The sequence below is a fragment of the Phascolarctos cinereus genome, unplaced genomic scaffold (assembly GCF_003287225.1).
Source record: "Phascolarctos cinereus isolate Bilbo 61053 unplaced genomic scaffold, phaCin_HiC Scaffold_3;HRSCAF=262, whole genome shotgun sequence".
Lineage (NCBI taxonomy): Eukaryota > Metazoa > Chordata > Mammalia > Diprotodontia > Phascolarctidae > Phascolarctos > Phascolarctos cinereus.
The window spans coordinates 10546649-10574626 of record NW_027555736.1 but is presented as its reverse complement, the minus strand read 5'-3'; the positions used below and the strand labels follow the sequence as shown (position 1 = coordinate 10574626).

At 44.6% G+C, this 27978-nt stretch overlaps 1 long non-coding RNA gene across 1 annotated transcript in view; it reads right to left on the bottom strand.

The window, feature by feature from the left end:
- LOC110198977 (uncharacterized) overlaps positions 1-26338 on the bottom strand; it is a 30035-nt gene extending 3697 nt beyond the window's left edge. Inside the window, exons 1-3 of the long non-coding RNA XR_002321891.2 lie at positions 26141-26338; positions 24545-24871; positions 9659-9758 (exon numbers count right to left, since the gene is read on the bottom strand). This is a non-coding gene — a long non-coding RNA (uncharacterized LOC110198977). The remainder of the gene's footprint in view (positions 1-9658; positions 9759-24544; positions 24872-26140) is intronic.
- Positions 26339-27978: the final 1640 nt, after the last annotated feature.

The window sequence follows — 27978 nt, the reverse complement described above, 5'->3', positions numbered from 1 at the left end:
CTTCAGTCCACCCCACGGTCAGGAGGAGTCATCATAGGTCTTCTGGAGTCATGGCTGGTCATTACATGAATCAGAATCTTTAAGGCTTTTAAAAAATGGGTTTGACGATGTTGTTACTTTAGAAATTGTTCTCTGGGTTCTGCATCAGTTCATATACGTCTTCCCAGCTTTCTATAAAGCCATTCCTTTAGTTATATCATACGTTACCATAATAGTCCACTACATTCCTATACCATAATTTGTTATCTATTCCCTAAATGTTGAATACTCACTTAATTTCCAGTTCGTTGTGATAACCAAAATAATCATTGCTAACATTTGTATAGTACTTTAAGATATGCAAAGTGCTTTTTAAAATATTTTTTTATTAATTTATTTTGATTTATCAATAATCACTTCCATATGCTTTTGAGTTGAAAATTTTTCTCCTCCTTCCTTCCCACCACCTTCCCCAAGATGGTGCACAATCTGATATAGGCTATATGGTTACATTCCTATTAAACATATTTTCACGTTAGTGATGTTGTAGGTAAAAATTAAAACCAATAGGAGGAACCATCAGAAAGAGGAAACAAAACTCAACAGAAGAGAAAAAAAAGATAGCAATTTAACTTCCATAGTTCTTTCTTTGGATGTGGATAGCATTTTCCATTCCAAGGCCTCTGGAGATGTCTTAGATCCTTGATAAGGGTTCAGTTTAACAATATTAGTCGTTGCATAACGTGGCTGTTATTGTGTACAAAATCCTCTTGGTTCTGCTCACTTCACTCAGCATCAGACCATATAAGTCTTCCCAGGTTTTTCTGAAGTCAGCCTGTTCATCATTTCTTATAGCACAATAGTATTCCATTACATTCATATACCACAACTTGCTCAGCCATTCCCCAATGGATGGGCATCCTCTCAATTTCCAATTCTTTGCCACCACAAAAAGAGCTGCTATGTATATTTTTGTACATGTGGGTCCTTTTCCCATTTGTTTGATCTCTTTGGGATACAGCCCTAGAAGTGCTATTGCTGGGTCAAAGGGTATGCACATTTTTACAGCCTTTTGGGCAATAAATGTTATCTTATTTTGATCCTCACAAAAACCTAGTGAGATAGATGCTATTATTATTCCCAATTTACAGATGAGAAAACTGAGGCCAGGAGAAGATAAGTGACTTGCTCAGGGTTACATAGCTAGTAAACATCTGTGGCAGGAGCTAAACCCAGGTCTTCCTGAGTCTGAATCCAACAATTTATCCACTATGCCAAGTAGCTCCTTCAAAGAAAGAGTTGCTATATTTTTGTATATATAGGTTTGATTCCTCTTTCCTCTAACTCATTAGAGGTATAGTCAGTCAATAAACATTTATTAAGCACCTACTATGTACTGTGCTAAGCACCAGGGATACAAAGAAAGCTAAAAGACAGTCTCTGTTCTCACTAATGAGGGAGACAGCATGAAAATAACTGAGCAAACAGGTTCTAAGCAGGAGGCAATGGGAGATAATCAACAGAGGGGAAGCAGTATCAGTAAGGAAGCTTGGGAAGGTCTTGTAGCAGATCAGATTTTGCATGGGAATGGAAGGAAGCCAAGAGGCAGTAATGATCTGGTCGGGTCAAATCCTTGTGCACAGTGTAGTGACCTCGGGGACTGAGCTCCAAATGCTGTGCAGAACGCCGAGGATCGCCTACAGCTGCAGCAACGGTGCCGAGTGTTCCAGGCTTCCCCAAGCCCCTGCCGCGGCTGACACTGGACTTTTTGGTCGCTCTACCGATCTGGTGGGTGTGGGGCAGGACCGCGACACTGTTTTAATGTGTCTTTCTCTCATCGTCAGTGATTTGGAACATTTGTTTATGTGGTTGATGATAGTTCGGATTTCTTCTTCGAGAACTACCTGTTCAGTCCTCAGATGGTTTATCATCTGGGAAATGCCTGTTGATCTTATGTATTTGAATCAGACAAGCTTAATTAGAGGCACTTGCTGCACATTTTTTTCCTGCAGTTTCATGTTGTCCTTCTACTTTTAGCTGCATTGTTTTAGTTTTTGCAAGAGCTTTTAAGTTTTATTTAATTAAAATGGTCCATTTAAACTTTTGTTATCCTCTCTATTCCTTATTTGGTCATGAACTTTCTCTGTCCATTTGTGGTGGAAGGTCTATTTTTTTCCTTGCTCCTCTAATTTGCTTATGATGTAACCTTTTATATCTATTTACATCATATATCCATTTAAAAATTTGTCTTGGTCTGTGATTAACTTAAACCTAATTTCTACCAGACTGCTTTCTAGTTTTCTCAGCAGTTTTTGCCAAATTGTGAGTCTAGTTGAGGTTTGGGGGTTTATCAAATGTTGTGCTATGTTCATTTGCTTCTGGAGGTCGTGTGCCTAATCTACTCCACTGATAGATTTTCTCTGTGTTTTCATCAGTACCAGATTGCTTTACTGGTTACTGCTCTATAGTATGATCTGAAATCTGGTAATGTTAGGCCCCTTCCTTCATACTTTAAAAAAATTTTCCTTCTAAATTCTTGACCTTTTTGATCTACCAGATGAAATATTTAGGTTTTTTTCTGGTTCTGTAAAGTAATACTTTGGTAGTTTGATTGGTATAGCACTGGAAAAAGCAAGTTAATTTAGGAAGCACTGTCATTTTTATTGCATTGGTGTGACCTTTCCATGAACGATTTCTTCCATTATTTAAGTCTATCTTTTATTTCTTCAAAGTGTTTTGTAGTTGAATTCATATAGATACTATGTGTATCTTGGTGGGTAGACTAGTAAATATTGTATACATTCTATAATTATTTTGAATGGAATTTCTCTTTTAATCTCTTCCTATTTGGTTTTGGTAATGTACAGAAATGCTAATGATTTATGTGTGTTTATTTTACATCCTGCAACTTTGCTGAAATTATTACTTTTTGGTTGACTTTCAGGATTCTGTAATTAGACCATCATACACAAAAAGGGATAATTTTGTCTCCTCTTTTCTTTGCTTTTATCTTCAATTTATTTTTCTTGTCTTGTTTGCTACCATAAATAAGGAAGTCTGGAAAGTTGCTATAATACAGCCAACATTTCTAGCACTGTGTCAGATAATCATGGTAATAAAGGCCATCTTTGCTTTACCCTTGATCTTATTGGAAAGGCCACACTTACTAGCAAGGCCATGCCTTCTAGCTTCCTTCTGGCACCATCCTTTGCATTGACATAACTCTCTAGAAGTGGGTAGTAGCTACTTGCTCATGCTGCCATGTCTTAGGAAGCCCTATCACATCTCAGATGCATGCCCATGGAAGACAGCAAATCACTCTTTAATTGTTACCAGACAGGCCAATACTGAGCTCAGCAATCCTTGGCAAGGAGGCAAGAACCAGCCCCTTTGTTTTCTCCTTCTGCCCTTTCCTGGAAGTTCTCCCACCTGATAGCACCCGTGGCTCAGTTTACCATTCCTGGAGGGCAAATAGCTACATCTTCCCCCAAGTACTTGCATTGGCCTTCTCTTCAAGAATGGCCTCAAATTTGTTTCTTAGCTCCAAATGCTTAATTCCTTCTCCTTCTTCCTCTGTGTAACATTCTTCCCAGGACACAGCAAGATTCACTTCTCCCTCTTAAGGTCCCTTTCTTGTGGCTTTCACACAGAAACTTTTTTTTTTTTAAGGAGCACTTGATAACTGGGAGTGTGGAGAGGTGTGCCCTGATTCCTCTAGGTCTCTCTTATCTCTGGGTCCCAGCTGTCCCTGTTTTGATCCCTCTTTCTACCCACAGAGCTCTGGTAGTGACAGGAAGTAAACAAAAAAGGGCCCTGAGCTGCCAAGACAGATGTCATGGAGTCCATACATGAAAGTTCCTGTACTTAACTCACAGGAGAGACTTCTAGGCTTACACCAAGAGTCAAGTCTAAGAATAATAGAAACTCCCTAGCCTATATTAGATTATTCTTTCAAACAGAGCCTGGATGACTTTGTGTTGAGAATTTTGATCCATCCTCTTTATATACAACATGTGACTCCATAGACATATTTATCAAATTTGCGACAATTCCAAACTATGGTAGATATACTAATACACTGGGTGACAGAAATGAGATACGAAATCTTTCAATTGGCCAGAATATGAGGACTTGAAATGCAGTTATAGAAACCTCTTCCAAGTTGTTATCAATTCATTAATCAATACTTTTTGGGTACAGTTTCTCAACTGGCTATAAATTTTTTTTAGATTCCAATATACTTTTTAAAATTAAAATTTATTTCTCTTCTTCCCATCTCTTGCTCCCCACCTCCACCATTAAGAAAGCAAGAAAAACAAAACCACTTATTACAAACATGTACAAGCAAGCAAGGAAAATTCTATAATCGGTCATGTCTAAAAAAAATATGTCTCAGTCTTCACTCTGAGTCTATCAGCTTTATCCAAGTCTATCGGAAGGTAGGTAGCCTGTTTCATCATTAGTCTTCTGGCATCATGATTGATCACTGAATCAAGCAGAGTTCCTAAGACTTTCATTGCTTTTTGTCTTTACTCTATTGTTGGTATTGTATATGTTGTTCTCCTGGTTCTGCCCTTTTCACTTTGTTTCTATTTGCACATGACTGTATTCTTATTCCGCCCACATTCCTCTATCTCGTTTACAAGGGTAGGAGAGAGCTTGTCACGTGCATTCCTGAAATCCAGTTATGTTACGTCTATCGAATTCTCTTTAATCTTTCAATCTTGTAACAAACATAAGTGAGCTTAGCTGGACATAATTTGTTCCTAATGAACCAGTATTAGCTTCTGGTGCTTATTGCTTCCTTTCTTAAGTGCTCACAAACATCTAGTCTAAAACTTTGCGTAGGATTAACGTCTAGGTTATGAGTATGTGGTTTCTAGAACTACTTTTACCCTACCTTTGAAAATCAGAACAGTTTTAAGGAGTCTGTCTTGTTCTCCATCGTTGCTCAAAAACTTACCAGTGGTTCAGCAATTACATTTGTACATTATTTCCACCCCCTAGCACATAATTCATCTGGACCCTGAGCACTGACCTCTGAGAGCAGCCAGAGACTCTCACTATGGTCCTAGCACCTTGGATCTGTATTTCTTAATGTCTGAACTAAAGAGTTTGTTCTGCTCTTTCCAGTTTGAAAAACGTTTTTTCTTAAGGGAAACGAGGAAACAAAGTAGGCATTGAGTGGTTCCATTTTCCACCTAATCTGTTAGCATTGCATTAATTGAGCCCCAGCAATAGGTCAGCCCTTTCTTGCTTTTCTCTCTCATTCTAACAGAGTTAAACCTGCTTTTTGTTGTCTTGAGTTAACCAATGAACTCAGGTCTGTAGCCTCCTTTGAGTCTATTTTCAGAGGCTCACACTCGGTTAGTCTTTGAGTCTACACACCTTTTTCCTCTTGTTTTTCTAGCTTCAACAATCTGAGCCCTGAGAGTGTGTGCCCACAAGGCCACTACATGCTCTCTTCCCATCGCTTTACTTAATACTGCTTCAGCTCCAGCTAACGTCCTGTTAGCCGTTTTTATTTTGTTCTTTCCTGTCCACAGCAGAAAAATCAAAAGCACAATCAGCTTTGAGCAGCCCCTTGTCCTCCACCTCTTTCATGTCATTTCTCATCCACACCAAGCTGTCAGAAACTTCCATGGGCCTCTCCTTTTCTCTGGGGTAGCCAAGGGAAAAAAACCCTTTTCGTTGTCCTGCATTTCCCTAGGCAGCCTTGCTCACCCTCATCTTTGGCACTCCTGCCTTCCCTTTTACCTGCCACGCTCCTCTCTCGAGTTATCCTTAGTCACAGGGTCTTGCTTTCATCTTTTGTTCATTTCTCAAACTTTCAGTCATTGGATGAGTTACTCTCATTTTTATGCCTTGTTGCAACTGCTTCTCTGTCTCTGTGTCTGTCTGTCTTTTCTCTCTCTCTCTCTCTCTCTCTCTCTCTCTCTCTCTCTCTCTCTCTCTCTCTCTCTCTCTTCCTCTGTTTCTCTCTCTCTCTCTCTCTCTCTCTCTCTCTCTCTCTCTCTCTCTCTCTCTCTCTCTCTCTCTCTCTCTCTCTCTCTCTCTCTCTCTCTTTCTCTCCCCCCCCCCCTTGAGGGCTTCCTGTGTTTCCTGGGCTGAATTCCCTTGCAGAATTTCAGAACCTGAGATTCTACCCATTCTTCCTCAGAACCCTCTGAAATCTGTTTTCCCTGAATCTGGGATGCATGTCACACTATACCCTGCTCTCCTTTCCTCTATCACAAACTCTAGGAGGAAGTGGTCCCTTCTCAATGTTCTCATTATTTCCACCGGGGCCACAGTTCCCTATGAATGAATGTCTCTTGACAAGCCTTCTCCTCTCCTCTCTGCTCTTTCCTCCGGTAACTCTCCGGATCCAACTATTGTATCCTCTGTGCAGACAGCTCCAATGTACCCATCCAGCCTCGGTTTCTCTCCAGAGCTCTGCTCCTGACTCGAGCTCCAGCTGCCTTCTGGACATCTCCTTTGGGATGTTCCATATGCAACTCAAACTCAACACGGCCGAAACAGAACTGGTTTTCTTTCCTCTCAAACCTGCTCTTCCTCCTTCCTTCCTTATTAGTCTGCACGGAGCTACAACTCTGCCAGTCACTCAGGTTTGCCCTGCTCTTCTTCATCCCCCCTCCCCACCCCTTTGATCTTGTCAGTCTGTGGATTTCATTTCCTTGGTATCCTTTCAATCGTATCCTTCTCTCTCTTCACCCCCTAAGCCCCCTGGGCCAGTCTCTCACCATCTCTGCCTTGGACTATTGTAATCATTTCCTAATTTCATTGCCTGAATCCAGAGGCTTCTTTTTCCCATCTGTCCACACAGCTTTCAAACTGAGATCCCCAAGGCACAGGTCTAAATACGTCCCTCCTTGCTTAGGACGGCTAAGTGGCTCATCATTGCCTCTAGAATAAGATGTAAATTGGTATTTGAAGGCCTCATGGATTGACTCCATTCTGTCTTTCTTTCTCCCTCGCCCTCTCCCCTCCCCCAGCCTCCCTTTGTAGGCATTTTACTCTTCATTTCACCCTAAAACACTCTGGCTTCTCAGGCTCTCAACTTTGGTGACCTCAAACTCCCCCTCCCCACCTTCTGCCTCTCCCTACATATTCCAGTTTTCCAAGTCCACCTGTCCTCCATGTCCCCTCCTTGCCTCTGACACTGCCACCAGCTGATACAGGCCCTCATCACCGTTGCTGGGGGTTTCCTTCCCTCAAGCCCCTCCCCACTCCAGTCCATCCTGTACTCAGCTGTCAAAGTGATCTTCCTACAGTACAGGTGTGACCTCATAGCCCTTCCTAGTCAGTCACCTACAGCATCTTCCTATCACCTCCAGCATCCAACAGAAAAATGCTCTGGTTGGTGTTCAAAGCTATTTAACCCTCCGCCCCGCTTTTCCAGGCTTCTCCTACTTTATACTGAGTGATCCAGGGCCATCAGCCTCTTTACTATTCTTCCCACAGGACACACAGTCTCCTGGCTCTGGCTGGCTCACACGTCTGGAATGCACTCTCTCTGTGTCTCTTCCTTCAAGTCCTTTTTGTAAGAAACCTTTCCTGGTCCACCTCAGTGCTAATGCTTGCCAGTGAGATCATCTTCAGTTTATTAGACACACACACCCCCCCCACACACACACACACCCCCACATGGTAGAGCACCCTGGCTCTTTGAACGTTGTGTGTAGTTCATCCAATTTCAGGGTATGAGAGAATTCTGTTCTTAGACACTTGGGGTCAGGAAGAACTGGGTTCAAATCCCACCTCGAACAGTTACTGGTTGAGCACCAGGGGCAAGTATTTTAAGCAGTCTAAGCCTGTTTCCTCATCTGCAGAAGGGGGATAACACAAGTATAGTAGAAGCCTCATTTGGGATGATGGGGGTGATCCTCATCCCTAAGAACTCCTGTTCACCTGGACGAGTCCTTCCTCCAAAGCCAAACGCCGGCCTAAGCCTCAGGTCCCAGTTGCTCTGCATTTGGTTTTAATATGCCTGTTTCAGTTCCAGAATAGGGAAAGTTTCCCACTGAGTTTTTCTATTGTTGAAGGAGCCAAGAGAAGCTTTCTACTTTGTACTGATTGGACCAGAGATGCCCCACCGGGAGTCCAGCCCAGAAGCACCTACTAAAGTCACTCTCCCTGTGTCAGAAGAAGAGGCTGAGCTGCTGGGGACCAGCAGAAATGGGTGTTTCCGAGGAAGCCCTTCCTCTTGAGGCAGATGGTTCTCAGGCCAACTCTTAGTGAAATGGGGAAGCAGAAATACTTGTCCTTTGTCTTCTTCCCTGCCAGTGGCAGATCCCCCAGTGGTTATCCAAGGCTTGTGCCTGGGGCCCCAAGCTTAGCAGGCAGCATTTATTAAGTACCTGTGAGGAGTAGCTGTAGGTAGACTTTAGACACAGGGAAATCTGAGTTCATATCTTCAGATGTTTACTGGTGGTGTGACCCTGGCCACTGAACTACCCTCTGCCACAGTTTCCTCAGCTGTAAAATGAGGATAATGATTGCACCTGGCTCCCAGGATTGATGTAAGGATGAAATGAGAGAGCATGTGCAAACACTTTGTAAACCGTGTCACATAATTGTCACATAATTGTTCGCTGTGTTTATTACTGTGTGCGGGGCCCTGGGGATACAAGAGCCCTGCCCTCAAGGGAGGGAAGACTGGCATAGATAAGAACAAGTGTAGGGGGAGGGTGTTGCCAGGGGGAAAGGGCTGGTAAAGGAGAGAGCCAGTTGAGGAATGCTAAGACCGTCTGAGGAGGGGGTATCTCTAGACCCTAGAGAGGGAGGCGACAGAGAAAGAGATCTTGAAGAACAGAGAGGGAAGAGTCTCAGGGCAAGCCCTGCTTGCCAAGCACCTTGAATACAGGAGATGCCTCAAACTTTGGCTGAACTGCATTGACTGACATTGGAGGCTTACGTTCAAAGACTTGAGGAAAGCTGCCACTTCAAAGGCCCGCCTCCATTCTTCATCCAGGAATTCCACTGTGCCCATTTCGGTGTCTCCGGTGCCCTTTCTAATGACACAGCTTCCATGTGGAAGCCAAGCTCAGGTGATACTTTTTCAGTTCCCCATTATTAAGAGCTCACTGCCCTCTGAAACAATGTGCAGAGCAAGGTTACAGGGCAATTTTATCCTTTTGTGATGGGGGAATGAGAAAAGGCTTTGGAGTTTTAATAAGGGAACCTTTTTTATCCATGTTCTAGAAGGGTCAGTCTGGTCTCATTGTGGGCTGATTAACGTCCCTCCCCACCCCCACCCCAGCAGTGACAACCCCTACCCCTTAAGGAAATTAGAAAGACGTTCTAGAAAGATGGTCAGAAGCCAGAAAGAAGCTCTAGAAAAATGGTCAGAAGTTAGAGGTTCTGGGGAAATGGTCAGAAGGCCCCTTCCAGCTCTGAGGTTCTGTGAGATAGGAGAGGATGAGATGGAGGGTGAAAGGGGCAGTCTGCTGAGCATCAGCAAGGCAGAGGCTGCCTGGGCTCTGAGACTAGAAAGAGGCAAGGACAGCTGGAGCCAAAGCGGCTCAGAGGAGGAAGATGGGGTGAGGTGGATGCTATGAATAGGGACTGGGCCTGGATTTTCACTGATAGAGAACTCCCAGGTGGGGAAACTCTCTGCCAATGCCAGTCAGAACTCTATCTATAGGTCAGCTTCAAATAACTTCCCAGAGCACAGTACCTGCTAAGTGACTTGTCCAAGGTCACACAGTCAGTATATACGGGTTAGAGGTGAGACTGGAGCCCAGGTCTGTCAGATTCAAGGCCAGCCTTCTGCCTCTCTGAAATTCACAAGAAAACACAAATGGTCCAGGCCCCATATTATTCACTGGATGCCACATGTTATCACGAGCTGAGAGTTTGTGAGGTCTCTCCCAAATCTTTTCCAAGGTTAGAGTTAAGACTATGGAGATGGGCCTTTTTTGTTTTTTACTCATACTTTTACTGGCTAGAGAATTGGCTCTAGATGTTAGGGCCCAGGGGCCCTCTATCCCACAAGAGGCTCCTGGTGTTGTTGGTGGCGGTGGTGAGGCAGTAGAGGTTAAATGACTTGCCCAGAGTCACACAGCTGGTAAGTGTTACATGTCTGAGGCTGGATTTGAACTCAGGTCCTCCTGACTCCAAGGCCACAGCTCTATCCACTGCGCCACCTAGCTGTCCCTGAGGCTCCTGTTTTGGACTCCCAAGGGAAACAGACCCCATGTGAGGGCATCAGGCTCTCTCTGGCTATTATGCCCCAACCCTGGGGCAAAGTTATATAAAAATAAAAGCCAGGGCATTAAAAGCTCTAATTGGGAAAAAGAAGAAAGGGCAGCTACATAACACAGTGCATAAAGTGCCAGGCCTAGAGTCAGGAAGACTCTTCTTTTTGAGTTCAAATTTGGCCTCAGACAAACACTAGCTGTGTGACCCTGGGCAAGTCACTTCATCCTGTTTGCCTCAGTTTCCTCATCTATAAAATGAGCTGAAGAAGGAAATAGCAAACCACCCCAGTATCTTTGCCAAGAACCCCGCACCCCAAAATGGAGTCACAAAGAGTTGGACACCACTAAAGAATGGCTGAACGACGAGGGAAAAGAGGAAGATCAAAGAAGGGGGACAAGACCGCAGCTGAGACAGATGGGGTGATAATAACAGATAGCTGTGAGCAGGCCACACTGACATATTTCTTCTGTCAAGGAGAATGACTTTCGAATTGGAAACAGCAGAACACAAGTAGCTAATAGGCAGCTGATCCCAGAGAGACGTAGCAGGGTGGGAAGGGAGCGCTTATGTGATGTGGCCCAAATGTGCTAGATCCTCAGGGGCAGAGAGAATTGCCTGAGGGGATCGTGGAGCCGCCATCAGTGACCATGGAGAGATTGAGCGCGGAGGGGGCCTGTGGTCTGTGGTGGTCAAATGCTCCCTCAATTGTCCAAAGCCGGAAGAGAATGGAATGGATGAGCACCACGCCCATGGACTAGAATGGGACACATTCACAAAGAGATGGCTGAGGAACATATGGAACAGTGATGATCACCAAGGCTTGTTGGGCTTTCCAAGAATGGGTCATGGCAGATTAGCCCTGTTCCTTCTCTGGCGATGTTACTGAACTGAAGACCAGGGGAGTGCAGAAGATGCAGTTGTCCCAGGTAGGCGCTCTCCAATTTGTTTTATAAAGTCTCTCATGTTCTTATTGTGGAAAAGATGGAGAGATGTGGGCCACATCATAGTAAGATGAAATGGCTTCAGGACTCCGAATGGCTGACCCCAAGGGAATGGTTTGGTGTCTGCTGTGAAGGAGGTCTCCAGTGGGGGGCCCCAGGGATCTATCTGTGCATAGCCCTGGGCTGTTTAACATTTTTATCAATAGCTTGGATCAAGGCTTAGATGACAAGCTTGTCAAATCTGCAGTTTGTCCAAAGTTGGGAGGAATGGCTAAAATGCCAGGTGACAGATTCAGGATTCAGAAAGATCTTGACAGGTTAGAAGACTGGGCTGAACCTATTAAAATTAAATTTCATAGGGATAAATGCAAAGCCTCACACCTGAGCTCACTGTGCAAGAACCCAGCTCAGGGCTGCTCTTATCTGTGTGACCTTGGACAGGTCACAAGCTGTCCAGGTTTGACTTTCTTCGGCTGTCAGATGGGGGGGTTAGGTTACCTCTCAGGTCCCTCCCAGCCTGAAATCTACAACTGTGCTCCAAAGATGGGGGAGGCGTGGCTAAGCAGTCATTCCTCTGAAAGATACCTGGGCTTTGGAAAGACTGGAGGTTCAGTGCATTGTCTTTTGAGATGGGTGGACAGAGAAGCTCTGTTTGAGAGCTCACACCTTCAGGATATCAGTGAGTGTGGGAGCATCCAGAGAAATGCAGCCAAGATGGTGAAGGGCCTTAGGCTCATGCCCAGATGCTCTGTTAATGGAAATGGGGAGGAAGAGAAGACACAAGACGGACAGATGGCCGCACTTGCCCTAGAGTATTTCAAGGGCTGCTTCCAAAGAGGCATCAGCTGGGCTCTGGTTGACCCGGGTGTAGAACTTGGAATAATGGGGACAAAGTGCCAAGAGGCAGCCTTAGGTTTGAGGCCAAGAAAACTTTCTTAAGGAGTTGAGCAGTCCCAAGGTGGAATGGGCCACCTCAAGTGCTACTGAGTTTCTGCTCCCAGGATCTCTTTGGTCCAACCCTGGGAAACCACTCATGACCACGTGGTAGAAGGGACTCTTTCAAGTATGAATTGGACCAAATGACTGCAGAGGTTCCTTCCAATGACCTTCAAGAAATGGCCTCTTGACTTTGAAGTCCCATGAAGCAGATGCAGTTGCTTGAGACTCACAAGGTTATCTTGTTTCTTAATAATTGAAGCTTTCACTTCTTGTAGTAGGAAAAAAAGACAACTTGGCCATCACCCAAGAAGTGGCAAATTGTGGCATATACTAGTAAAGGAATCTTATTGTAGCATAAGTAACAGCGAGTGTGAGGAATTCAGGGAAGCCCAGGAAGATTCTAAAGGACTGATGCTGAGTAAAGAAAGCAGATGGAGGAGGAAACCCCTCAGGAATTGTGACAATGCAAACCGAGATGCCGCTCACCGGGATTGCTACAAATGGAAGCTCCTAAGCGCCTCTGGATCATGAGAGTGAGTGCCTGTTTTGGGAGCACTGGTTCTAATGCCCTTCCTGGATTCTCCTCTTTCCCCAATATAGCTCAACCCCTTGAGCCATTGGCTTTTCTTTTTACGTGAATGTCTATGTAGAAAATGTGAGTTAATGATAAATATACCTTCCTCTACGTGAGGGATTGCGGGAGTAGAGTGTTGCAGACTTTGTCAGAGGCAGTGGTTTGATGAGTGTCCCTTTTGCTAAGCTAGTTTTCTTTGTTACAAGGTAGGATTCAGTGGTCAGGTGTGGGGGTGGGGGGCAGGGGAAGGGTTTCCAGGAAATTGTTATACTATTTCAAAAGAAGGCATTGATAGATCTTGAAAATAAAATACGAAAGAAGCAAAGCTTTCTATATTTTTTTTTTTTAAGGCAATTGGGGTTAAGTGAGAAGCTTTCTATATTTAGAAATATACACTCATGAATATGGTCACAAGGATGTGAGAAATAGGAATCTTTGATTTTTCCTGTGCTACACACGGTCATAAGGAACTCTCTTCATGTAATGATGTCTACAAATAAACTCAGCCCATCAGCATAAAAGTGGACTTTGAAGCTTATTCATGTGTACGCGTAGTGGAACTGCAATTGCATATTACCAAGAGGGTATTGATAGTATTGCTTAAGAGCTAGGCATAATTAGGAGATGTCAGTGGACAAGCCCACCAGCAGAGGACAGTGATCTCCTTCCTGCTGCTTCATCGAGGTCCTGGCTTTGCTTTTACATTTATTTTCAGAATCTCTGACATTAATCCTGGAAGAATATTCCCATCTAATCACTTTGCTTCAATTTTGCCATCTCCCAGATGAAGGCTTTGGTCTAATGGAAACAGGTGCCCTGGGGTAATGGGTGCTGACAAAGCATGAATGAAAATCTAACCGTCGCCCAACCTATCTCTTAGATGGGTGTCATCAGAATTCAGAGATGATTCTAGTCAACATCAGGCCTTTTGCTCTTTTCTTTCACCTCTCTCCACTGTTTGATTATGCCTTAAAATCTCATCAATTGATAATGGAAAAGTATCAAGCCAGCTCAGGGGGAGCCAAAATCAGATGCCATCTTGGGAAATTGCATGGAGTGGGGAAAAATCAGGAAAGAAAACAAAAGCCACTGCATGAGTGTCGAGCATGATGCCACATTTTGGACTTTTTCAATATATACTTGAAAACTGAACATAAAAGAAGAGCCAAAATGTGTGGAGATTTGATCCAGCATCTTGTAAAATGCTTCGGTGACTCTATAGTCTCATTAAACTGAGGTAGCTAGGTACACAGTGGATAGAGCACTGGACCTAGAATCCGGAAGACCTGAGTTCAACTCCAACTTCAGATACTTATGAGCTGTATGACTCTGCCTTAACTGTAAAGTGTGGGTGATAATGTCACCTTCCTCCCAGGATTGTTGTGAGGATCAAATGAGGTATTTGCAAAGCACTTTGTAAACCTTCAAATGCTATATAAATTTATCTATCATTATTATTATTGTTATTATTATTATTAAAGTAGATACTCTCTCTCCAATGGTGCCACCTCAATCCACCCACCATCATTCATTGGTATAACTCTTGCCAATGTCTCCATAAGACTTCTATGGGGGAACACCCAGTGTGCTGGGACTTTGTCTTAGCCCTGACCTTGTGAGGCACGTGGGTTGCCCATGGGTCATCCCTCCGTCTCTCCATGGCAGTTCCCCTCCTTCTCTGACTGTACTTTTCTTGGACCATCTCTGTCTGTCACTCCTCTGATGGAGCCTTTCATTGGCAGTCAACTGCAGACTACTGAGGTCCAGCAAGAGTCTCTCCTTTGACCTTCCAATGACCTATATCTTGATTGTTTCTTGAACAGACAATAGAAAAAGTCTTAGATCTCTCCCTTTCACCTTTCTAGTCTACACTCCTTTTATTTACTTCTAGTGTTTAAAATAACATGTAAAATCCAAACTTTGCTCTGAAGCTCCGTGGATACCTGCAGAGTGAAAGAGGAGGCATGGAAAGCGGACTTGAGGGATCAACCCATTTGGAGAACTGCTGCTCTTATGATTAGTTTTCCTTTTGCCATGAACTATCTCCATAGAATAGAATGATTGAACTTTAAATCCAGAAAGTGTATTATAAATCATTTGGGTTCAATGTCCCCATTTTACAGATGAGCTCCTTGATTTCCTGAGTCTGGCACATAGTAGAAGGCTCATCAAATTACTTTATATTTATTTGTCACAAGAATTGAGAGAAATGTGGCCTTTCACCTGGGACATATTCTGTGAGAGCCATTATGCCTATAAATGCAGTGAGAGCCCAAAATGACCTGGGCAAGCATGAGGTGGCCCTGGGGGGAAGTGCAGGTGGTCTTTTCATTTTCTTATCTAACTGTGGTATTCCTTGAAGCTAAGTTAGGTCAAGAAGCATCTATTGAGCACCTACTGTATGCCAGCCACTGTGCTAGCTCTGGGGATACAAAGAAAGGTAAAAGACAGTGCCTGCCCTCAAGGAGTGCACAGTTTAATGACAACTGGGTACAAGCAAGCTATAAACTGAATAAATTGGAGAGATCAGCAGAGGGAAAGCAAAAAGATTGGGGAGGACTGGGAAAGTCTTCTGGTAGAAGGCGAGAAGAAGGAATCCAGGGAAGGCAAAGACAAGGGGAGAGGGCCAGCCAGGGAAAGTGCCCAGAGGGTGAATGGAAGGTCTCACCCAGGAGCAGCCAGGAGGCCAGTGTCTCCAGATCAGAGAATGCATGGGCGCTGTCAGGAATAAGAACATGGCCAAGGGAGGAAGGGGCTGTGTTGGGAAGGGCTTGGGCTGCCAAACAGAGGATTTTGTGTTTGCTGGGGAGATGAGCAGGAGACCCCGGAGTTGATGATCAGACTTGTGCTTTGGGAAGATCATGTGGATGGACTGGAGGGAGCCTCATCCCCAGCAGGCATGTGGTGAGGAGGCCCCGCACCCGAGGGATGGTGCTGGCAGAGGAGAGAGGGGATGCTGGGAAGGTGAGCTCAACAGGACAGGGCCTGTGCCTTTTCCCCTTTGTATCCCCAGTGCCTCATTTATTGATTGATTGTTCTCTCACCGATGAAAGTGACAAGGTTGGGAGGAGCCAAGATGGCAGAGTGAAAGCCGTGACTTGCTTGAGCTCTCCTCCAAACCCCTCCAAATACTCACAAAAAATGGCTCTAAACAAATTCTGAAGCAGCAGAACCCACAAAAAGACAGAGTGAAACAAATTTCCAGCCCAAGACAATGTGGATGATTGATCAGAAAGGTGTGTCGCGCGGGGCTGGGAGCGCAGTGCGGCGCAGCGTGGGTGCACAGGCGGCAGCAAACCTGGAGCAGGCCTCAGAGGACTGAATCACGGGCAGCTGTGGAGGTTTCCAGATTCCTCAATCCACCAATGCCAAAGACAAATTAGAAGGTCAGTGGGAAAAGTCTGTTTCTGTCGTTGCCTGAGAAAGGAAGGCGGGGTTTCAGCTCCATTCCCCAAGAACGTGGCCCTGTGGGGGGGCAGCTGCTTCGAGAGCTTCCGGCACACAGACTGAGGGGGAATCCAGTGGCTGATCAGAGAGGGATTGCAGGGATCTCTTTGCCAGTGCTGAGGCAGGAATCTCTTCCTTTGCCCATGTTTGGATCTGGGCCACAGTTCTGGGCAGCGGTGCTGGGGTGAGGAGGAGCGCTGGCTTGGTGGAGCTTGTAGTGATTGGGAGAGAAGCCCCTCCTCACAGTTACAGGACAGAAAGGAGTACTTGTAGTCGCAGGCCAGGAAAGGAGTAAACACCTTGCCCCTTATCATACCACCTTGGAAGAACTGAAAATTTACAGGTCCCTACAAGTATCTCTGAAAACAGCTGTACAAACCCCCGAAGCTTGGGACAGTACATTCTCCACATTGGAAGCAGATTCGTACCTTAACAAAGAGTTTAAAACTCAAGTAATTGGCCGGGATCATGAGCAAGCAGGGCAAAAAGAGTCAGACTATATTATCTTACTTTGGTGAAAAAGAAGACCAAAATATACAACCAGAAGAAGACAACAAAGTCAAAGCCCCTACATCCAAAGCCTCCAAGAAAAATATGAATTGGTCCCAGGCCATGGAAGAGCTCAAAAACGATTTTGAGAAGCAAGTTAGAGAAGTAGAGGAAAAACTGAGAGTGATGCTAAAGGAGACCCAAAAAAATACTGAAGAAAATAACACCTTAAAAAATAGCCTAACCCAAATGGCAAAAGAGGTCCAAAAAGCCAATGAGGAGAAAAATGCCCTAAAAAGCAAAATTGGCCAGATGGAAAAGGAAGTCCAAAAGCTTACTGAAGAAAATACTTCCTTAAAAATTAGAATAGAGCAATTGGAAGATAGTGACTTTATGAGAAATCACGACACAGAACAAATCCAAAAGAATGAAAAATTAGAAAACAGTGTGAAATATCTCATTGGAAAAACAACTGACCTGGAAAATAGATCCAGGAGAGAGAATTTAAAAATTATTGGACTATCTGAAAGCCATGATCAAAAAAAGAGCCTAGACATCATCTTTCAAGAAATTATCAAGGAAAACTGCCCTGATATATTAGAACCAGAGGGCAAAATAGAAATTGAAAGAATCCACAGATCTCCTCCTGAAAGAGATCCCCAAAGGAAAACTCCTAGGAATATTGTAGCCAAATTCCAGAGTTCCCAGGTCAAGGAGAAAATATTACAAGCTGCCAGAAGGAAACAGTTCAAGTACTGTGGGAACACAATCAGGATAACACAAGATTTAGCAGCTTCTACATTAAAGGACCACAGGGCATGGAATATAATATTCCAGAGGGCAAAGGAGATAGGATTACAACCAAGAATCACCTACCCAGCAAAACTGAGTATAATCCTTCAGGGGAAAAAATGGTCATTCAGTGAAATAGAGGACTTTCAAGGATTCTGATGAAAAGACCAGAGCTGAATAGAAAATTTGACTTTCAAATACAGGACTCAAGTGGAACATGAAGAGGTAAACAGGAAAGAGAAATCATAAGAGACTTATTAAGATTGAACTGTTTACATTCCTGCATGGAAAGATGATATTTATAACTCATGAGACCTTTGTCAGTATCAGGGTAGTTGGAGGAAAAAAATTATATGTATGTATATGTAGATAGATAGATAGAGGGCACAGGGTGAGTTGAAGATTAAGGGGTCATATCTGGAGAATAAAATTAAGGGATGAGAGAGGATTATATTTGGAGAAGAAGAAAGGGAGAGGTAGAATGGGGTAAATTATCTCACAAAAAAAACAACAGAAAAGTCTCTTACAGTGGAAGGGGAAACAGGGAAGGTGAGAGGGAATGAGTGAATCTTATTCTCATAGGATTTGGCTTAAGGAGGGAATAACATACACATTCAATTGGGTATGGAAATCTGTCTTACCCTACAGGAAAATGGGGGGAAAGGGGACAAGAGAGCAGGGGGATGATAGAGAGGAGGGCAGATTGGGAAAGGGGTTAATCAGAAGTAAATACTTCTGAGGAAGACAGGTCAAAAGAAAGAATAGAATAAATGGGAGGGCAGGATAGGATTAAGGGAAATAGAGTTAGTTTTTCACAACATGTCTACTATGGACGTGTTTGCATAACTGCACATGTACAACTTATATTGAGTTGCTTGCCTTTTCAATGAGGGTGGGTGGGGAGGGAGGAAGAGAGAAAATTTGAAACCTAAAGTTTTAAAAACATATGTTTAAAAAAAAATGTTTTCAACATGCTAGTGGGAAATAAATATAGAAATGGGGTACAGAGGTCTATCCTCCCACAGGAAAAAGAAGAGGAAAGGGGATAGAGAAGGGGGGAGAGAGATAGAAGAGAGAACAGAGTAGGGGAAGGGATATTCAGAATGCATGTCATCTTGGGGTGGGGGGAGGGGGGAGATGGGGTGAAAATTTGGAACTCAAAATCTTGTGGAAGGGAATGTTGAAAACTAAAAATAAATAAATTTATATTAAAAAAATAAAATGAAAGTGACAAGGTCTCACAGCTAGCTCATGATGGAGCTGGGACCAGACAGAAGTGTCCTATCCTCTCTCTCCTCAGCCTCTGCCCAAAGACCACAAATTAGAGCTGGAAGGGACCTCAGAGGTCATGGAACCCCTCATTTTGCAGATGAGAAACAGGCCAAGAAACAGGAATTGATTCACTCAGTATCACCCTGCTAGGAAGGAAGTATCTGAAGCTGGATTCAAATTCTACTTTTCCTGACTCCAAGGCTGATGCCCTGCCCACTAGGACCACAATGCTTTCCACTCAACCCTGCTGGCTGCCCATGCATACAGCACCAGTTTGGGTTTGAGCCCCATAAATGTAGGCCCTTGCTATCATTTTTACTAGGCACATTTCATCATGCAAATATGTTCCCATAAAGATGCCTGAATGAGAAGTTGAGTTGGGATTGTGTAATAACCAGCCATGTGTGACCGATCTTTGGAGCCTGGTCCCAAACAAAAGTCCTAATTTTGATTCATCCCTGACAAATGGTCCTCCAGCCTCTGCTGGAAGGCCTCTACCACCTTCTAGAGGCAGCCCATTTCTTCTGGCTGGTTCCCCTATCCCGATGCAGTCAGCCCACTTGAATTCTAACAAGACTTCATATGGAATTCCCTTGTTGTGTAAAGCCCTTCCTCATCACATTCTCAGAGGCAATAAACTGCTGTAGCCTCTCACCCATTCATACCATGACTAGGGCTAGATGCCAAAAACATCAAAGATGGAGCAAAAAGTATGAAAAAAACATGTAAACATATGTTAAAAACATGTTAAAAATGTAAAAAAAAATACGTACAAAGCATTTGTAGCATCTCTTTTCATAGCAGCTATAACTAGTAAGCTAAAGGCATGCGCTGCTAGTCGGGGAATGGTTGCACAGATTATGACATATGAATGTTATTGTGCCACAAAACATGATGAACTTGACAGTTTCAGAAGGAACCAGGAAGAAGTGATGCAGTGGCAAGTGAATAGAAGTAGGAGAACAAGGTATATATCGAAAAAACACCTCTGACAGGTTCTCTGCCTCTGATCAATGGCAATGACTGGTCCTGAGTGTGGAGTCCAGAAGAGGAAACAGGTCACCCCCCAAAAGCAAGAGAGGGGAAGCAGAATGGGGCATTCCTTTTTGGACTTGGCCTGTGAAGGAATTGGACCTTGTGTATTTATCTATCAGGGTTTCATTTGAATTTATTTTTATTTTTATTGTTCTGTTTGTGGGGAGGGCGGCAATGTGAGGAAGATGTAATAACTGCTTGTAAAAAAATAGATGAAGTCTTTATATATAGTTGGAAAAAATACAATGCCATTAAAAATAAATTAAAAACACAAAGAGGGAAATTTCTTTCCGGTCCACTTAGTCATCAGAGTTTCTCCTTTCTCACCCATTATGGATTTGCTCGTTTATGGATTTGTTGTAGATTGTCCCAATAGAATGTAAGCCCCTGGAAGGCAGGGATGCTTCTGCATCCTTATCTTCATTTCCCCGGTGCTCATGATAGGTGCTTACTAAGGAACATTAATGAATGCTGGTGGAATGGAATGAGATCATTCATTTCACTGGAACCTAAGTATGATGGCTGTCCTCACCTTGCTTTTTATGGCGTTGGGATCAGTTATGCCAGTGGCATTGCTTTAGCCCTTGCCTATCTCTTTGGCCTGGAGCCTGTGACTGGTGATTTCCTGAACAGCTTCCAATCTGTCCCTCTGTCTCTCATTCAGAAGGGTGTTGTCTAGAAACAGGATTTCTCACTGAATGACCTTACCCTCTTTCATACAATGGGAGCCTAGCCTAGATTAGAAAGTCTCTTGGCCAAGTTCGCAAACCACAGGAAACACGAACTGTCTCTGACCTCAGGCCACGCTCCTGCGCAGGCTACCCTATCTTAGAGGCCAAGACTGTTCAAAGTCAGTAGGACAACAAAATCCTGGTTCTTCCATCCCTTTGCCTTCCTTCCACCAGTGGCCCTCTTCTCACTGGCACTGTCAAGAGCAGTCTAATAAAGTGACCTGAAAATCAGAGAATGTTGTTGACTTTCTTCCTTCTGCCGTGGATGTCAGGCCTCAGGATCAGTCTGATCTTGAGGTTAAACAGCTAGTGTTAACCGTAGCTACAGTTTTGACATCACCTATAACAGATACCAATAAAGGGTGTGTATCCGGGTTAGTGGTGAGAAAAGAAAAGGCAGAAAGAAGAGGAAATTAACTGATGCACGTTTTTTCCCAAGATGGCTCCTTTGCATCTGAAAGGTGCCCACTGCATCACTTCTTCCTGGTTCCTTCTGAAACTGTCAAGTTCATCATGTTTTGTGGTGCAATAACATTCATATGTCATAATCTGTGCAACCATTCCCCGACTAGGAGCGCATGCCTTTAGCTTACTAGTTATAGCTGCTATGAAAAGAGATGCTACAAATGTTTTGTACGTATTTTTTTTTACATTTTGGGTGCATGTTGGGCACACTGAGATGAAGGCAGCAAAGTTGGGGTGAACTTACAGGTAGAGAATTAAGGATCAGAAATGTCAATCTTGTTTTTAAAGGCATCAGACCTTTGACTTGGATTCTACCATTACACGCGTCCTTAAGCGTGTCCACTCTGCTGGAGCCCCAAGTTGGCTTAGATTCTCACCAAGGATCTCAGCCTTATCACTTTCAAATCTCTTTTTCTGGAATTTTCTTGGACGTCCCTTGCAGTAGGAGGCATGTGCAGGCCCATATTGACCCTCTCTCCATCCCTTTCAAACTAGCCTGCCTATGCTCGCTGTTGCCAAATTCACGGTGTGGCTTCAGTGGCTTTTTGGATGAACTGGATATTTTCAGCGTGCTCAGATAGAAATGCCAAAGTTGTAACACCGCAGAAAGGCCTACGGCCCTGGGAGAAATGAGGGAGGCATCCTGAAAGTGGAGTCAGGACCTGGGTTCTAATTTCAACTCCACTATTCACCACTCGTGTGACCTTGGGTGAGGCATGTTGCCTCTGGGTCTTAGGCTCCCCATCGGTGAAATGAGAGGATGGACTCTGGCCTCAGAAGTTCCTGCCAGCTCTAGGTCTGTGATCCTTACCGTCTTTTTGCCAAGCACATTCTGTCACCTGCAAAATAACCAGCACGACTAATTCAACATCGCTTATGCACCCACATCATCTGAAGGCTAGAAAATCAAGGGAGGAAAAGAACAGGGTCATTGCCAGCCCCTCCACCCCTGTCCACTCACTAGATGTCCAGGTTCACAACTCGATTGTGAGGAGGCCTGGGAGAAGTCGCTTCCACTTGTATCTGCCTCCTTTGGATGCATCTGCCATATTCCCGGTGTGTGAATGTCTTGTCTCCCACTAAAATGTCAGCTCCCTTGAGGGCAGGGAGGGCTTCAGTTTTTCTTTGCATGCCCAGTTCTTGACCCAGGGCCTGGCACACACAGGAGCTGCATAATAAAGCTTGTTGATGGATTATAGACCTTTTCTCAGTTTGCTATCCCTTTAAAAAAAATTGCTCTTCTGATGACAGGAGACAATGCATAGTGATGCTTGGATAATGACTCCCCTTTTCAGAAACTCTAGTCTTTATCAGGAATACTCTGAGCAGCTTTTCAGTTTCAGGACCACCTTCTCCATCAGGTCTTCCTTCATTCTCTGGGGCCATTAGGGGGCTCTGCTCTCTCCCTCTCCAAATGACCTTGCCCTCATTCCCTTGTTTACAGGCCAGATCTCTCTCCTGCCAGCTCCTGGAAGGCAGGGACTGACTTATTTTTTTGTCTTTGTATCCCCATGGCCTAGTACTGTGCCTGGCACTGATGTAGCCTAACTTAGGAAATGCTGGTAGGATTGAATTGAACTTCTTCTTTCTTTACTATAGCTCAGGAAAATCTGAACAGGGCAAGGTGCGGCTGCTCAGATTAGGCCCTCCAGTGCTCCTGGGAGTGGAGTATGGGAAGGTGGACCTGCTGGCCTCCAGGGTGTTTGTTATGGGCATCGAGAAGCTCCCGGGGAAGGTGAGCGTGTCCTGGCCTGGGTCACCATTTTGATGCCTCAGAGGATACTGGGAGGATTCTGTGACCTCCATTTGGAGTTTCCCCTAGTAATGCCATCCCTACTCTTTCTTCCCCACCCATCCTGTGATATTCTTGTCCATGACATTGCTCCAATATTTTTGCCACGGGAGGTCCATTCAACATACTGGGAGCCTTTTCCTAGATCCCTTTATATTGCATCCCAATGGAACTCTAAGACTGTCCATTGATTACTTCTCATTCTTGCTGTGGGGGTTGATGGATCCATCTTTTTGGCCAACAGGGCAGACATTTCTCTGTTGACATATTTTATGCTCATTTTCCCATGTAGTTAGTTCCTCCTTTGCACTGTGCTGCAGCCTGCTTATACGACCTTGAGCAGATCCTTTATGGTCTTCTGGGTGAGCCTCAACCTTAATGCTTCAGAAATGGCCTAAAATTAGGCCTCACAGCCATAAGCAACAGTGGAAAGATATAGATGTGGGTCTCTGTGTCAGGGAGTAGCTTGAATTCATCCAAAGGACTGTGCCATTTTCTGAAGACAATCCAGCCTCCTCCCTTTCTGCTATTCAGTTCTAATCCAGCTCATTATCTATCTGCAAGGTCTGTTTAATCCCTCTTCCTTTCCCTCTCCCTCTCCTTATCCCCGTCCCTCTCCATCTTCTCTTCTTATCTGTCCATGTATCTATCCATCCCCTCTGTGTTGTCCGGCCAAGTGAACAATGGACATTCTTCATCCACTTGGCTTTTCTTACGGTTAGGCCAAAGTGGTCGTCCACCCCCAATCACCGTTGACCCCATCTTTGTGCCTTCTTCTCTGGCTTTCTACCTAGCAAATTTGTGCTGTCATTGATGTTGAACCCAAGCAGAAATAGGAGACACTAAGCCATACATAAGGATCTCTGTAGGCCACACATTGACTTAACCACGTGTTAATATTATCTATGTCTTATTGTATCTTTATTGTTTTGTTAAATATTTCCCAATTATATTTTAATGCTGTACTCTGGCATGTTGGGGGCCACACAACATTTTTGACACCTTACTGACTCCCCCAACACAACCCAGGCTGGAGGTACTGAAATGTTAAGAACTGTCTTATTGGACTTTTGAAAAGAAATACTTTGAATCTAGACAAATGGCAGCCAATGACCACCCCCCACCCCAATTTGGATAAGAAAAGCTTTTATCCCCTACATTTTCCGTCTTAGTCAAGCTTAAGCTGGATCCTGTTTCTTGCCCAATCACTGACTGAGTTAAATTCATATTAAAAACATTAACACCTCCCACTTGCGGAGCATAGTACTAGGAACTGGAGATAGAAAGATGAACTATGACCCAGTCCCTGCCTTCGAGCGCTTTATAGTCTAGCAGGGGAGAGAAGACAAGCAGGTACACAGACTGGGATACAAGGCAGAAGGAGTGTGAAGGGGAGGCTCGGGTAAAGTGCTATGGAAAACCCAGGCTGGAGAAAGCACTTTCAGCTTGTGGGGCTTTATTGAATAAGCCATTATAAAGTGCCCACTATGTGCCAGGTGCTGGAGATTGAAAAGAAATAAGGGGATTGATTGTCCTTGCTCTTGAGGACGTGACCTTCTCTTGGGGCCAGGAGAGCCCAGTGGAGGCTGGGCTGCCTGAGCTGGGCCTTCCCAGATGGGAGGCCTGTTGGGTAGAGAGGATGGGGCCCTGGTCTGTGACAGGGTGAGAATGGAAGGGGGGAGTCGAGCAGGAAAAGGGAGCACAGTGAAATGAAGGGAATTGGAGCCAGCTGGTGGACCGCCGTGGGCAGCAATTTCTACTTTCTTAGTCATGGGGAGCCAGAGCAGAGTTTTCAGGGGAGCCTTTACCTGGGATGCACTATTTTGCTTCCCTTCTTTCCCAGTGAGGCTGATGGTATTGATATGAAAAGTACATTGCAACGTACCTGAAAATATCAATAAAGTAATTGACAGAAACCGCGGTGTTCCCAGAGCTAGGAGAATGAAGTACGCCCTGCTCCTCTCTGCAGAGAGGCAGTGGCCTCCAGGGTCCGATGGGGTTGCTTTACCGGCAGTTTTTGCTTAAGGGTTTTCTCCCTTTGCTTCTCTTCTGTCACGGCGAGGAGGGAAGAGCGGCGTATCAAGAAGTGGTATATTTTTTAAAGGCACCGATACCCCATTTGTGTCCGAAGAAAGAAAAGTGCGCGGAAACGGGCAAGCCGTGTTCCTTGGACGATTTCTTCATGCAGGGAACGTTGCTTGAGCTCTTAGTGCTAAAAAAACCCAAAACCAAGAGCCCCCAAGCATTGTGTCACCACAGGGAGCCGCCCTTTCCTTCTGATTGTCGGTTTTCCTAATGGACGTGCCTTTCCGTTTACCCCTTAGGCTACATCATTTAGTGGAAAGTGCTCCTGCCTGGAATCGCAGGGCCATGGATTCACAGAAGGGACCTCAGGTCCTCTAGACCACCCCTCATTTCATAGACAGCTGAGGTAACTTCTAGATAACATAGTGCTGACAGAGCTGGAGATCAAGCCCAGGTCCTCTGATACAAATCCTCTTTCCATAGTCCTACCACACCGGACTCTAGTCAGTAACCCTTTTGATTCTCAGTTTCTTTATCTGTCACTTAGGGACAAAAAAACCCCTACCCTATCTCTCTTCTCTTTATAGGGTTGCGTGAGAATTGGGGGTGGGGGGTGGAGGTAGCCCTGTGATTTCATAAGTGTAGGGAATTCCTGGTGTGGAACTTCATCCACCCATGGAGATCAGCAACTCATCCGCATAACTTACAGGGGTAGAGATTTGCCTAGGATTCAGAGTGCTTAAATGACTTGCTCAGGGTCACACAGCTAAGTGGGTATCAGAAGGAGGATTTGAACCCATCTTCCTGAATCCAAGGCTAGCCTTCTAGGACATGCTGCTGTCTTTCTGTTGTCTGGGCTAAATGGGAATATGTTACGATGCTTCCATAGCTTACTCTTTTTTAAAAGCTGGTCAGCCCCCAGGAATGACTTTAGCGGGGGGTTAGCTCTTGCACATTAGTGTACACAATGCTACCGGATTGATATGTCTTAGAATCAAACTTTTAGAGTTAGAAGGAACCTTCCAGTCAATCTCATTCAACCTGCTGGCTTCATAGACCAGAAACCTGGGAGCCAGAGAGGCTAAATCACTTTTCTGGGGACAGATCCAGGAGAAGGAACCGTGTGTGTGTGATTGCAATTCCAACATTCTTGTCCACTGTAGTGCATGGAAGTAATCTAAACACTGAGTACAGCCTTGTGTCTTATCTATCCTCTCTTGGACTCAGCAGGCTGCCTCAGCTCTAAACATGCCCTCTTCCTCTTTCTCCCCTCTCACTTTTTTGGGAGCCCTCCATGTCTGCAAACCTCTGAGTTAGAAAGGTCTATGACTCATCCTACCAGCCCTGCTGACCCATCCCCCAGTGGCATCCTGCCTGTGACATCAGAGATGGGAAGCCAATCAGCTGAATCCAAGGGAGAACCTCTCCCCTCTTCGTAGATCTGTGTGGCCCTCACCTATGTCAAGTTGTCCCAATGTGTGGGCTGCCCCAGTGTAGAGGTGCTGATGACAATTTGGGTGCCCCACCCATCAACTAGTTTTAACCTGGGAGAGAGGCACTTGCAAGGCAACTTCTGGTAAGACCATTGTTGACTCCTGCTATGACATCAAGACCCCACCCGTTCCCTCCACCAGGTTCCAGGGACCTCTATGGTCTTTGGTTCAGGGTCCTTGCTTGCCCCACCCCTGCCCTGGTTATCCCCTTTAGGCCTTATGCCTTCCTTTGTGTGAGTTACAACCCGCCTAATAAAGGCCTCCTGCTTTCAGCATCACTGGCTGGTCTGACTCTGGTGAGAATCTGTGTTAAGTCCCCAAGTAACCGGAATTCACGGGGAAGGAGGGATACCAGTGCTGAGTTCATACACTTAAGCAGAGACTATTATCAGAAGGCAGATATGGAAAGTACGAGAAACTTAGGAGTTGTGTCCTCTTGAGTGACGTTTAGAAGAATTAGGTCATTCCTGTTTCTCAAATATTAGCATTGTTGTTTATGTTGCAGTATGAAGCCAGAAGGCAAAACAGCTTGATTCAAAGACAAACTTCAGTTCTAGGGCTGGTGGTAGTGTTCTGTCTTCACTGTCATTAAATTCCGTCCTTGGAAGGACACTTGTGGACAGGACCCTCTGATTAAGGTAGGAATCAGTGAGGATCATACAGATGGGACTTGGTGTGGTCCTCATACGTGTGAACTTGTCAGCTTTGCTCTCCTCTTAACATTTATTATCTCCCAGGTCAACATCCACCTACCCTCCCATTTAAAAATTCAGGAGCTTATTCTAAAGTTTGATGTCTTTTAATGTGTATGGATGCTAGAAGCCCTTCCATTTTCTGAGTAATTAAGCAGTGGTTTCTATGACTGTCTGTCTCATGATGTCAGTGCCATAGGTCTGTGTATATTGATAGCTGGGGAATGACCAGAGGAGGATACCCAAGGTGGAGAAGGTCCTTGAAGCTGTGCAATATGAGGGCTGGCTGAAGGAGCAGGGGGTGTCTCGTTTGGAAAATAGAAGCTTTGGGGAGGGGACAACTATTCAAAAGGCTGTCAGATGGAACAGGGATGATTGATGAACTTTGTTCTGATGGGAGAGGGAAGACAAGGAGTGGTGGGTGGGGGTTGTAAGGAGGCAAATTTAGGCTTCAGATCTGGATGAGCTTCCCAATAGATGGAATTATTAATCAGTCAATCAACAAGCCTTTATTAAGTGCTTACTTGAAGAGGTCTCCCTCAGGAGGGAGGGGCCTCAGGTCTAAGTGAAGGAGCTTCTCGCTGTGTTATAGTGGGGATACTGGCCCAGTGGCCATGCATGGTGTGGACTCTGAACTCCTGTGCTTCACAGTTTCCCTTTAGTTCCCTTTATTTTATTTAATGAACTTTAGTTCATTTTAAGCTTTCAAGTTAAAGTACAAATAAAAATTCATAAGTGAAGACCTCTTGAAAACACCTCTAGAGATTTCTTATAGGATCACATTGACTGAGAAATGGCAGATTCTTAACTCCATCATTATACTGATTGGGGTGATATGGAGACTTATTTAGATTCGACTTAAGAATGAATGTGTGGTCTTACTCGTCAGGATAATCCTGTATTTCGGCTTCTTGAGGTTCCCCACCTCCAAACTTCCCTGCTTCTGTTGAGGGCACCACCACCCTAACTGAAGCCTGGACTATTGTAATAGCCTTCTAATTGGCATTACTGCTTCCAGTCTATCCTTTCTCTCAACTACTTTCTGTGTAGATCCCAAAATTATTATCCTAAAGCATGGGTCTGGCTCTGTCTCTCCCTGCTGAAGAGCC